This window comes from Panthera leo, chromosome D3 (genome assembly GCF_018350215.1).
Source record: "Panthera leo isolate Ple1 chromosome D3, P.leo_Ple1_pat1.1, whole genome shotgun sequence".
Taxonomy (NCBI): Eukaryota; Metazoa; Chordata; class Mammalia; order Carnivora; family Felidae; genus Panthera; species Panthera leo.
Window position 1 is genome coordinate 46,142,221 of NC_056690.1, and position 12,242 is coordinate 46,154,462.

General features: G+C 42.1%; 1 protein-coding gene across 6 annotated transcripts in view; it reads right to left on the reverse strand.

The window, feature by feature from the left end:
• Positions 1–12,242, reverse strand: part of TMEM241 (transmembrane protein 241) — a 114,938-nt gene that overhangs the window by 75,314 nt on the left and 27,382 nt on the right. The window lies entirely within an intron of this gene.

The window sequence follows — 12,242 nt, forward strand, 5'->3', positions numbered from 1 at the left end:
CTCTGATGGAATACACAAAAAGGCGCACTTACTCAGCAGAGTGTCAGAACCCTGCCAAGAGCCAAGTGGCCGCTGAAGAGTTTCAAGGGAATGACATGATTTGATCTGTGTGTTTAAAGGAACTTGGGCTCCCAGTAGAGGACAGAAGGCAGAGATGGTTGCAAAAGTCTTGGGGTGTGGCAGACTGAAAAATGGCCCCCTGAAAGACAGTCACACCCTAATCCCTGGGACCTGTGAATGTCACCTAACATGGCAAAAAGGGGTCTTTGCAATTGTGATTAAATTAAGAATCTTGAGATGGGGAGTTTGCCCCAAATTATCTGGGTAGGCCCCAAATGCAAACACATATATTTGTAAGAGAAAGAGATTTGACACACACGGAGGAGGAGGCCATGTGACCACAGAGGCAGAGACTGGAGTGATGGGACACAAGCCAAGAAATGCCAGCAGCCAACAGAAGCTGGAGGAGGCGAGAAGTGGATCATCCCGTAGAGCCTCTGGAGGGCAGTGGGGCCCTGCGGACACACCAGGATTTCGGCACAATAACACTGATATTCTCTACAGCTGGAGACAACAAGTTTCTGCTGTTTTAAGCCACCCGATATGTGGTAATTTGTTACAGGAGTCATGGGAAATTAATACAAGGAATGGCAAGATGGCGGCCTGAACTTAGCAGTGGCAGTGAAAAAGGAGAAAAGTGTTCACATTAAGGAGATATTTAGGAGACTGAACTGAGGTAAATATTTGAATGACTGGGATCAAATTTGCACCCAAAAAAAAGTGAGGGAAAGGAGAAGAGATAAAAAAAAACAAAAAAAAACAAAAAAACCCTTAACACTCCATGGGTGCCTGGGTGGCTCAGTCAGTTGAGTGCCCAACTCTTGATTTTCAGCTCAGGTCATGATCTCATGGTTTGTGAGATGGAGCCTGTGTCAGGTTCGGTGCTGACAGCACTGAGCCTGCTTAGGATTCTCTCTCTCCCTCTATGTCTCTGCCCGCTCCCTTGCTCGCACATGCACTCAGTCTCTTTCTCTTCTCAAAATAAATAAATAAACTTAAAAAAAAAAAAAAAAACCCTAACACTCCAGAGGGTTATTAAGGTAAACAGAGCACCCACTGCACATTTACTATTGCTGGGCTGTTCGCTAAGAATGTCAGTCTCTCCGAATCTGATGGGTAATCTTGACATGTTGAGTGAGAAGGATTAAAGGGTGTGGGATTTTGTTATTGTCTCTGTTGTTGATGACAACAATACATTGTGATATATTGATGTCAATATTTCTTGAAAAGTGAAAAAGATCAAGCATATACATGGGTTTTGGCATCAGAAGGGGCTAGTGGAGCAAGGCACTTATCCAAACCTTAGTTTGCTTCTCTGTATGGGGATAGCAATTTCTACGACCCGGAGCACTTGGGAGGAATGACAGAAACGAGTAGGTAAAGGATAGAGGAGTGGTTCGGGAGCACTACACAAAAAGTGGTCAGTATTAACAGACAGCCGACTCTCAGCAGCCTAGACAGAGGACCCTGAGCTGGGAAACTGTTCCAGCTTAGAGGACCCACTTAAGATCACGTCACTCGCCTACTTCCAGATGGATCTGTTCTTTATCTTTTTGGAGGATATATTTTTACCTTGTTTTTAAAACTTTGTAGCTCTTCCCTATTTTAGTACTTTGTTCTAACTTGCACTGTTTTTTATTCTTTTGGAGTTCTTGCCTTACATTTTCCTGCCTTTTTAACATTTTCTACTGATTTATCTTTCATTAAAAATGCAACTCAAATTGTTTTTTCCTTTTAAAATCATACTTTATAAAAATAAATAAATGGATAATAAAATATCATACTTTATTTTAACAAATAATCCAGTTAGAAAATGGGCAGGAGACATGAACAGGCATTTCTCCAAAGAATACATCCAGATGGCCATCAGACACATGACAAGATGCTCAACATCACTTACCATCAGGGAAATACAAACCAAAACTACAATGGAATATCATCTCACACCTGTCAGAATGGTTAAACTCAACAACACAAGAAACAACAAATGTTGGTGAGGATGTGGAAAAATAGGAACCCTTGTGCATTGTTGGTGGGAATGCAAACTGGTGCAGCCACTATGGAAAACAGTACAGAAGTTCCTCAAAAAGTTAAAAATAGAACTACCTATGATCCAGCAATCACACTACTGGCTATTTACCCAAAGAATATTAAAACACTAATTTGAAAGAATATATGCACCCCTATGATTATTGTAGCATTATTTGCCATGGCCAAATTATGGAAGCAGCACAAGTATCCATTGATAGATGAACGGATAAAGAAGATGTGGTGGGGGTGCCTGGGTGGCTCAGTCAGTTAAGCATCAGACTTCAGCTCAGGTCATGATCTCATAGTTCGTGAGTTCAAGCCTCGCATCAAGCTCTGTGCTGACAGCTTGGAGCCTGGGGCCTACTTTGGATTCTGTGTCTCCCTCTCTCTCTGACCCTCCCCCCTTCATGCTCTGTCTCTCTCTGTCTCAAAAATAAACATTAAAAAAATTTAATTTTAAAAAGAAGATGTGGTATATATATACATATATGTGTATACATATATATAATAAGTGATGGAACATTACTCAGCCATAAAGAAGAATGAGATCTTCCCATTTGCAATGACATGAATGGACCTAGAGATTATTATGCTAAGTGAAATAAGTCAGTCACAGAAAGACAAATACCATATGATTTCACTCACATGTGGAATTTAAGAAACAAAACAAACAGGGCGGGGGGCACCTGGGTGGCACAGTCGGTTAAGGGTCCAACTCTTGATTTCAGCTCAGGGTCATGATTTCACGGTAAATGAAATAGAGCCCTACATCAGGGAGGAGCCTGCTCGGGATTCTCTCTCTCTGCCCCTCCCCTGCTCACTCACTCTCTCTCATTCAAAATAAATAAATCTTCAAAAAAAGAAAAAAACAGAAACAAAAGGGGAAAAAGAGGGAGAGAGAGATAAACCAAAAAGTAACCTCTTAATTACAGAGAACACACTGATGGTTACCAAGGGAGTGGGTGGGGGGTTGGATGAAATAGGTGACAGGGGTTAAAGAGGGCACTTGTCATGATGAGCACCAGGTGATGTACGGAAGTGTTGAATCACTCACTATACTGTACATCTGAAACTAATACAACACTATATGTTAACCACACTGGAGTTAAAATTTTTAAAAAGGGTTTAAAAAAATCATACTTGATATTTATTATTTTCTAGTTTTTAATTTATCTTTTGTGCTTCTTTTTACTCCTCTTAAATTTTTATATTTTGAATTAATATTTATTGTTTTAAGATCAATAGAGATTTTTTTTTTAACTGGCTTTATCTATTAGGCCATGTTTGGCAAACTTAGGGCCTGGGCTTCTGGTTGTCAGCTTGAGAAGATAGCAAAGAAAATCTTGGGTGGGTTACATGAAAATATGAAAGGGCAGCCTGGATACTATTTATTTAAAATTAAGACCTTTTGGGGCATCTGGGTTGCTCAGTTGGTGAAGCATCCAACTTCGGCTCAGGTCATGATCTCATGGTTCATGAGTTCAAGCCCTGCATTGGGCTCTCTGCTGTCCGTGCAGAGCCTGTCTTGGATCCTTTGTCCCCTCCCCTCTCTGCCCCTACCTACCCTTATTGCATGTGCGCATTCTCTCTCTCTCTCTCTCTCTCTCTCTCTCAAAAATAAATAAACCCATAAAAAATGAAGACTTTTTTAAAAATTTTATTTTAATTTTTGAGAGACAGAGAGCACGAGCAGGGGACAGGCAGAGAGAGAGGGATACACAGAATCTGAAGCAGGCTCCAGGCTCTGAGCTGTCAGCACAGAGCCTGACGCAGGGCTCGAACCCACAAACCATGAGATCATGACCTGAACCAAAGTGGGAGGCTTAACCGACTGAGCCACCCAGGTGCCCCCCAAAATGGAGACCTTTTTAAAGGACACCAGATTTAGGAACTCTAGACCTCAAAGGAGGCTAATTTTCTTGATTTAATAAACCATGGATAGTTTTCTCGATCTCCCTAGACTCTGCTCTGGTCACATTCTGGAAAAGGATCTATCATACACACAGAATTGATTTTCAAGTACACTAATGACAGCTACCAACAATGTGTTGGGCACAGTGCTAAGTATTTTAATTGCATTCTTTTATTTAAATCTCCTTCCCAGCTGCCATGTTGGGGCCTTGGGGGCTGCTTTGGGCTCTGCTCATGTCACAGGCTCTTTGCATTTGGCCCAAAGGGCTGCAAGAATGACAGTGAGGGCGAGGTTAGGCAGGCTGTGACCAGGAATCGCCTTCAACCTTATTTGGTGCATTTTCCGCATAAAGTGAGGAAAACACCCCCACTGCTCCATGCCCAGCATGGAGCCCAACATGGAGCCCAACATGGGCTTGAACTCATGACCCTAAAATCAAGAGCTTTGCTGAGATCAAGAGGCAGACACTCAACCGACTGAGCTACCCAGGCGCTCCCCCCACTTTTTAAAAGTGAGATGGCTCTTAATCATGGGACTTTTGAATTCATGTAAAGAAGGTATATTCTTTTTAAAGCCCTCTATTCCATCATGTTAAAAAACATTGGGAAAATCTGGTATCAAAGACACTCATTACACTAGATCACAGATCTGGAATACCAGATCAAACATCTGGAATGTTTGTTTCCAAATTAAAAAAAAAAAACACACACAAAAACTCCTTCCAACAACTCAATTAGTGGGTGCTACCACTTGATTTATAGACAAGGAAACGAATGCTCAGAAGATGAGGAAACTTGCTGAGAGCTCACAACGAGTTCAGAGGCCAAGCCATGCCTCCAATCCAGGCTCTCTACAAAGCCCAAGCTCCTAACCTTGATGCTACAAAACCCAAATTACAGCAAGCCCCCAGTGTAACCTTCCTGGCCCTACAACTGTCCAAAGTCCAGTAGGACTGGTGTGTTCCAAATCCCACCAGTCTGCTCCCTCCAGTAAGAAAACTGGTATGATCTAAAATATAGGAACTCAGGGGGACCCAGCTGGTTCATTCAGAAGAGCATGTGACTCTTGGTGTTGGGGGCTGTGAGTTCAAACCCCATGTTAGGTGTAGCGATTATTTAAAAATAAAATCTTTTAAAAATAATAAAATAAAAAATAAAATACATGAACTCAGGGTAAGCTCTATGACCTTTCTAATTTTCTTTTATTTTTTAATGTATTTACTTACTAAGAGAGAGAGAGTGGGGGGAGGGCAGAGAAAGAGGGAGAGAGAGAGAGAATCCCAAACAGGCTTCACGATGTCAACACAGAGCCCGACTTGGGGCTCAATCCCATAAATTGTGAGATCATGACCTGAGCCACAACCAAGAGTTGGACGCAGCTGACTGAGCCACTCAGGTGTCCCTCTTATCCTTTTTTAAAGGATAGCTTCCACTGCTACTTTAAAAAATTTAACTCTGGATTTCTCAAGCCATTTTTCTACTGAGAAGCTAGCAGGCTTTAGGAACAGTAATTGTGGGGTGCCTGGGTGGCTCAGCCGGTTGAGCATCCGACGCTTGGTTTCAGCTCAGGTCATGATCTCACAGTTCATGAGTTTGAGCCCTGTGTCAGGCTCTGCGCTGACGGTGCAGAGCCTACTTGGGATTCTCTCTCTCTCCCTCTCTCCCTCTCTGCCTTTCCCATGCACATGCTATCCTCCTCTCTCAAAATAAATAAATAACTGAAAAAAAACCCAAACCTGTAATTGTACAATTGACAATCTCAGCCTCCATAGAGGCCTATGAAAAGCAGTTATTAACACAGTTTGCAACTTTTATTACTGATTTTCCTTGGCCTCTAATTCTGTGTACAAGTCCCAGTCTGAACTATGCTATCAGTTCAGGAGAGCCCCTAGTGACTGATTCTTTTAGAAAACCTGCCCTTTATTATCTTATGAAGTGAGGTTCAGCAGGACTTACTTTTTGTCAAATCAGACAAAAGTTCTGAGAAATGATACTAGCAATAATAATACCTAAGATATATTGAATGCTTATTATGTGCTAGCTGCTATCCTAACTGCTTTTGCATATTTAATTGTCATAACTCTACCAGGTAGATGTTATTAATACCCCCCATTATGCAGATAAGAAAATGGAGGAATATATTTTGGTTCTCTTTTTTAACCTTCCTCTTAATAGTTTGAAAACCACTTTTAGCAAATCTATATACTTGCTTGCTGCTAAAGAGAACAGAAAAAATAGGTAAGTTCTTCCACATTGTCAGGGGTCTAGGAATGGCCTCAACAACAAAAGGTCCTACTATCTTTCATTCAGGAAAAATGGCCAAGATTGGGCCAAGATAAAGCCCAAATCATCATTTTTGACACAAAATGTAATTAGCCAAATTCAACTACACTGCAAGCCAATTTAGTTAGTTATCTAGGGGTACAGTTTGCAACTAATTTATTCTTAGAGTCCATTAGCTTAAAATTCAACATTTTATCTATGTACCATGGGAAATTTTTCTCTGGCTGTGAAGAGAAGTTGGTATCTATTATTTAAAATTTTTCATTATTCCCAGGGCAGCTGGGTGGCTGAGTCAGTTAAGTGTCCAACTTCGGCTCAGATCGTGATCTCATGGTTCATGGGTTCGAGCCCCACGTCAGGCTCTGTGCTGACAGCTGGGAGTCTGGAGCCTGCTTCCGATTCTGTGTCTCCCCTTCTCTCCCTGCCCCTCCCTCCTTGGGCTCTGTCTCTCTCTCTCTCTCTCAAAAATAAATAAACATTAGGGGTGCCTGGATGACTTAGTTGGTTAAGCGCCGACTTCAGCTCAGGTCAGGATCTCACTGTTCGTGAGTTCCGAGCCCGGTGTTGGGCTCTGTGATGACAGCTCGGAGCCTGGAGCCTGGAGCCTGGAGCCTGCTTCAGATTCTGTGTCTCCCTCTCTCTCTGCCCCTCCCCTGCTTGCGCTGTCTCTCAGAACTGAATAAAAGTTAAAAAATAAAAATAAAAAATAAACATTAAAAAAAGTTAAAAAAAATATATTTTCTCATTATTCCCATGCTGTCCAGAGTGGAATTTTGAAGCCTTGATTGTTATTTGTTCAGGTGTTGGGACTGAATTAGAATAGTTTTCTATGGAGAAGTTGGCCCCACCCACAGGCAGGGCCTTGGGTCACTCTGTAGACAAGGATGAGACTCCCTTTTTCACGCAGGAGCTCGGGGTCAGCTTGTTAATTTTTGTAAAAGAATGTCAATCCCATCTTCTCTTTGGGTGATTTTTAAATATGTGGGTGTGGATTTAATCTACAAGATAAAATAATTACACCCCAGGCTTTTGCCAAAGAATGTAATTTTGAACTGTTGACTACCCAATTTTTATCAAAATCATGCATGCCAGAAACAATGTTCCTGGATGGTTGCCTAAGGGCAGTCTGCAAAGGAAGCCAGATAACCAGGGTAGCAGTTTTAGCCCCAGAGAACTGCTCCTACTGAACTGTTCTATTTCATCATGCATCCTAAATACTCTAAGAATCCTAGACACTAGGCTACCACTGTGTTTGTTATAAGGATGTTGTTGAAGACCCTGCCTCATTAAGTGGCCCAGTCTACTTTTTTGGAGGACACAGGACCTGAGAGTAAGGAAGCTTTGCTCTTCTTCAGCAATGACCTCACTCTTGTTTTTCTTTTAACTTTAATTTCAATATCATGGACACACAATGGTACAACAGTTTCGGGTATACGACGTAGTGATTCAACAGTTCTATACATTATACTATGCTTGCGACAGGTGTAGCAATGACCCCACTCTTATCCTACAAGCACTGAGGGTCTTGTAACTTTTTCATTTGGCCACAGAATGCTGAAAACTAAATTCAAGGCCCAACTGTATTTATTTTGTAGGATATTACAGTATGAATGTCTATGCACTAAGTCTCTCTGCAGCCTCATCTAGTTCTTCTATTATTCTCCACCTAGATTTCCTGTAAAATTCCATTCATTAAAAAAGTCTATGTTATTTTAATTATTCTTTCAAGCCACCACACATCCTTTCTGGAAGATGGTGAGGTATTTAAAGATGTACATGCAAATGAATACATTCATAAGCTGATTTGCATGAGTTATTATTATTTCCATTAATCTTATTATTGTCGTTATATGGCAAAGCCCCTAAGGGCAGAGGACCAGATTCCCCTTTTGCCAGTGTATCTCCAGTATGAGCTTTTGGAGGCCATCTCTGTCCTTCCTCTGTGCATCACATAAAGTAGCTGGCCTGTGTTTTAGGGGCCTTGTTGTGTGAAAAATGGACATTTTAAAGCACCAAGGTTCCTCCACCTTGGCAAGATGCCTGGGAATAAGAAAAGACCCAAGGGACAGCGGCTCGTTCCAGCTCGTTCACTTGGGGACACAAATGTACAGGCCGGAACAGAGGGCAGACTGGCCTGTTTTCAGTGAATTGCTATTTTTCTCACACTTTTTACTGAAATGCATAGACATGAATGAGTTAAAACAAATATGCGTGTCCTACAGCAGCCAAAGAAAGTCTGCGTTAGTCAAGTGAGAACCCGTTATCATCTCCTCCTCTTCTTATTATCCTCAAGAAAGCCTCTAACAGAGTCGAGGGTTTTTTAAATATATTTTAAAATTGAGATAAAATGTACACATAGCATTTACCATTTTAAACCATTTTTATTTATGTATGTATTCTTTTTAATGCTTATTTATTTATTTTGAGTGTGTGTGCATGTGCGTGAGCATGTGAGCAGGGGAGGGGGAGAGAGAAGGAGAGAGAGAATCCCAAGTAGGCCTCACGCTGGGGCTCGATCTCACGAACCATGAGATCATGACCTCAGCCATAAATCAAGGGTCAGACACTTAACCGACTGAGCCACCCAGGTGCCCCTCATTTTAACCATTTTTAAGGTACCTTCAGTGGCATTAAGTATATTCACACTGTTATGCAACCATCACCCCCATCCATCTCCAGAATTTTTTCAACTTGCAAAATTCAAACTTTGTATCCATTAAATACTAACTCCTCACTCTCTCTTCCCCCTGGCCCCTTGACCACTCTAAGCACGTCATAGAAGTGGAATTACACGGTATTTGTCCTTTCTTGACTGGCGCCTTTCATTTAACATGATGCCCTCAGAGTTCATCCAAGATGCTGCCTATGTCAGAATTTCTTTCCTTCTTAAGGCTAAATAGTATTCCATTGTATGCATATTCCACATTTTGTTTATCCATTCACCCATCAAAGGACACTTGGGTTGTTTCCAACTTTTGGCTATTTTAAATAGTGCTGCTATGAACCTGGATGTCCAAATATCTGTTCAACTCCCTGCTTTCAATTTTTTTTGTAAACCCAGAAGTGAAATTGCTGGATCATACAGTAAGTCTATTTTTAATTTTTTGAGGGACCTCCATACTATTTTCCATAGCAGCTGCACCCGCTCACATTCTCAACAGCACTGCACAAGAGCTCCAATTTCTCCACATCCTCACCAGCACTTACTATTTTCCGGGTTTTTGATGACAGCCATCCTTGGGGATGTGAAGTGGTATCTTGTTATGGTTTTGATTTGCATTTCCCTAATGATTAATGATGCTGAGCATCTTTCCAAGGGCCTATTAGCCATCTGTACATCTTCTTTGCAGAAATATCCTTTCAAGTCCTTTGGCCATTTTTGAATTGGGCTGTTTGGTTTTTGTTGTTGAGTTGAGGATTTTTCTCTATATTCTGGATATTAATCCCTATTGAATGACAAAACTAAATTTGGTAATGAGGTTGATGTCCTTTATTCAAGGGAAAACAATCCTTGGATTGGGGAAGTATGGTGCCTCAGAAATAGTGGGGCACTCTTCCCAAGGGTTCTGGGGAAGAATGAGTTTTATGAAGCATTAGAAGTGGCAACAGGGAGGGGCACCTGGGTGGCTAGGTTGGTTAAGCTTCTGATTTTGCCTCAGGTCTTGACTTCAGGGCTTGTGAGTTCCAGCCCCATGTCTGGCTCTGTGCTGACAGCTAGAGCCTGGAGTTTGCTTTGGATTCTGTGTTCCCCTCTCTCTCTGCCCCTTCCCTGCTCATGCTCTGTCTCTCCCTCTCTCTCTGAAAAATAAATAAACATTAAAAATTTTGAAAAAAAAAAAGTGGCAATAGGGAAATGGTACGATTATCTGGGGTTGCAGATCTGACCTTATTTAGGAAGATCAAGGAACAAGGAAATAAGTATAGAACCCAGAGTTGCCGTGGTGTTTGGGGATTGGCTGTCTGGATGTACTGTGTTTCTGGTCAAGCAAAGCATTTACAGGAATGCTAAAGTTTAGTTGGTAGCACCCCAAAAAGGAGGAGCTCTGTCTTGGGCCTAGAAATTGAACTCTGTTCAACATCTCTTATCAGATAAATGATTTGCAAGTATTTTCTCCCATTCAATGGGTTGCCTTTTTATTCTGTTGATGGTGGCCTTTGATATACCAAAGTTCTTCATTTTGATGAAGTCCAATTTGTCTATTTTTTTGTTGCCTGTGTTGTTGGTGTCATATCCAAGAAATCATTGCCAAATCCAGTGTCATAAACTTTTTCCCCTGGAGCCCCGGGTTTTTTTGTTTTGTTTTGTTTTTTATTTGTTTTTTTTTAAGTGGGCTCCATGCCCAACACAGGGTTTGAACTCACAACCCTGAGATCAAGACCAGAGCTGAGATCAAGAGTCAGACACTTAACTGACTGAGCCACTCAGACGCCCCTGCAGCCCTGTTTTAATAAGTCATTTTATAAGGGTTATGGAGAACATCATCTTCAGATGGAGCAAGAAGATAAGTAAAATCCAGAGGAGGGGTTTACTATTTTGCCACCAAGCCCACGCCTTAAAAAGTAATCCTTGCAAATGGACTCTGATCAGCTCTGGTAGGAAACCAACATGAAAGAGGAGAGCTGCCTCAAATCGGCAGTAACAGGGAACATCAGGGGAAGAGTCTCCATTTTATATCAACATTTACATTCTTTTCCTTTGTGGATCCAAGTTCCTTTACGTAATATAAGAGCCAAACAAATGGGAAGGGGACCCATGGGCTCCAGTCTGCTTAACTGAGTAATTTGCTCCATCTGGGTCTAGTTATCCACGTAGTGTCCTTACCAACACCCCATCCAAGCTCCATCGCAATGTGCGGAGTGAATTTTGTGCTCATGGAAGACACATCCCAACAAGCATTTAGGGAAGGGCCAAGATCAAAGAGCTGGGTGAGAGACCAAGAGTGGTCCTGTCAAACTGCCTTAGCTCAGATTTGCAGAGTCCTTCAACTACTGACCCTGGCTTCCCCGGGGCAAGAAAACGACATGGTTTGAGCAGCCAAATCACCAACACCAGGATGGCCTCTCACTGGCAAGCTCACTAATGTATGACTTTGCACATCTGTTCTAAACACTCACCAGCACAGGCTTTGAGGCAACCCTGTCACGCTGATGAGGCTTCGGCTGGGAAATTACAATGAGAGTAATAATGACCAGTCAAGGTTGTACTGACACTCCAAAGACCAACACTCCTGCCATCAGAACCATTATCATCGTCATCACTGTGACCTTATTCAGTGTAGGACAGCTGGAGAAACTGCCCCAATTAGCCCAAGTAGACGGGACAGCAACTACATGGTTCCTCTCTACTTACCCCAGCTCAGCCCTGATGGGCTGATCTCCCCTGGGTCTCCCCTGATGTGATTTAGGGAGGAAAGATGGTAAGCTTTGGAGATGACCTGTTGTGGTTGGACACGCTTGGGTTTACACCTCTGCTTTAACATTTACGAGTTGTTGACCTTGGCCAAATAATTTAGATCTCAGTTTCCTCATCTGTAAGCGGGAGTAATTAAGTCTGACCTCATGTGTGATGAAGAGTGGCAACGGAAAGTGCCCGGCACACGCTAACACCGAATATTCATAGTGTCTCTTCCCATGGTGAGCTGTGTGTCTTTCCCACTCCCCTTGAAGTTTCTCAAGGTCAGGAACCATATCTTCTTTGTTTTTAAGCGACCAGCCCATAGTAGACCCCCCATGAGTATGTGCTGAATGGATAAACCACAAGAATAATCCCCTTCCCTTAATTTTGTATATCATTCGGTTGTGAGGAGGAAAAACCAGTAAAGAATTTTCCCTGCTATGCCTTTACAGAATGAGTTAAACCAGCTTCCTCTTAGGAGTTGCACGTCAGAAGAACAGAGCTTCAAAATCTTGTCAGATAAGGGAGATCTTTGTGGAGCAGAACTACCTGGAAAGTGTTC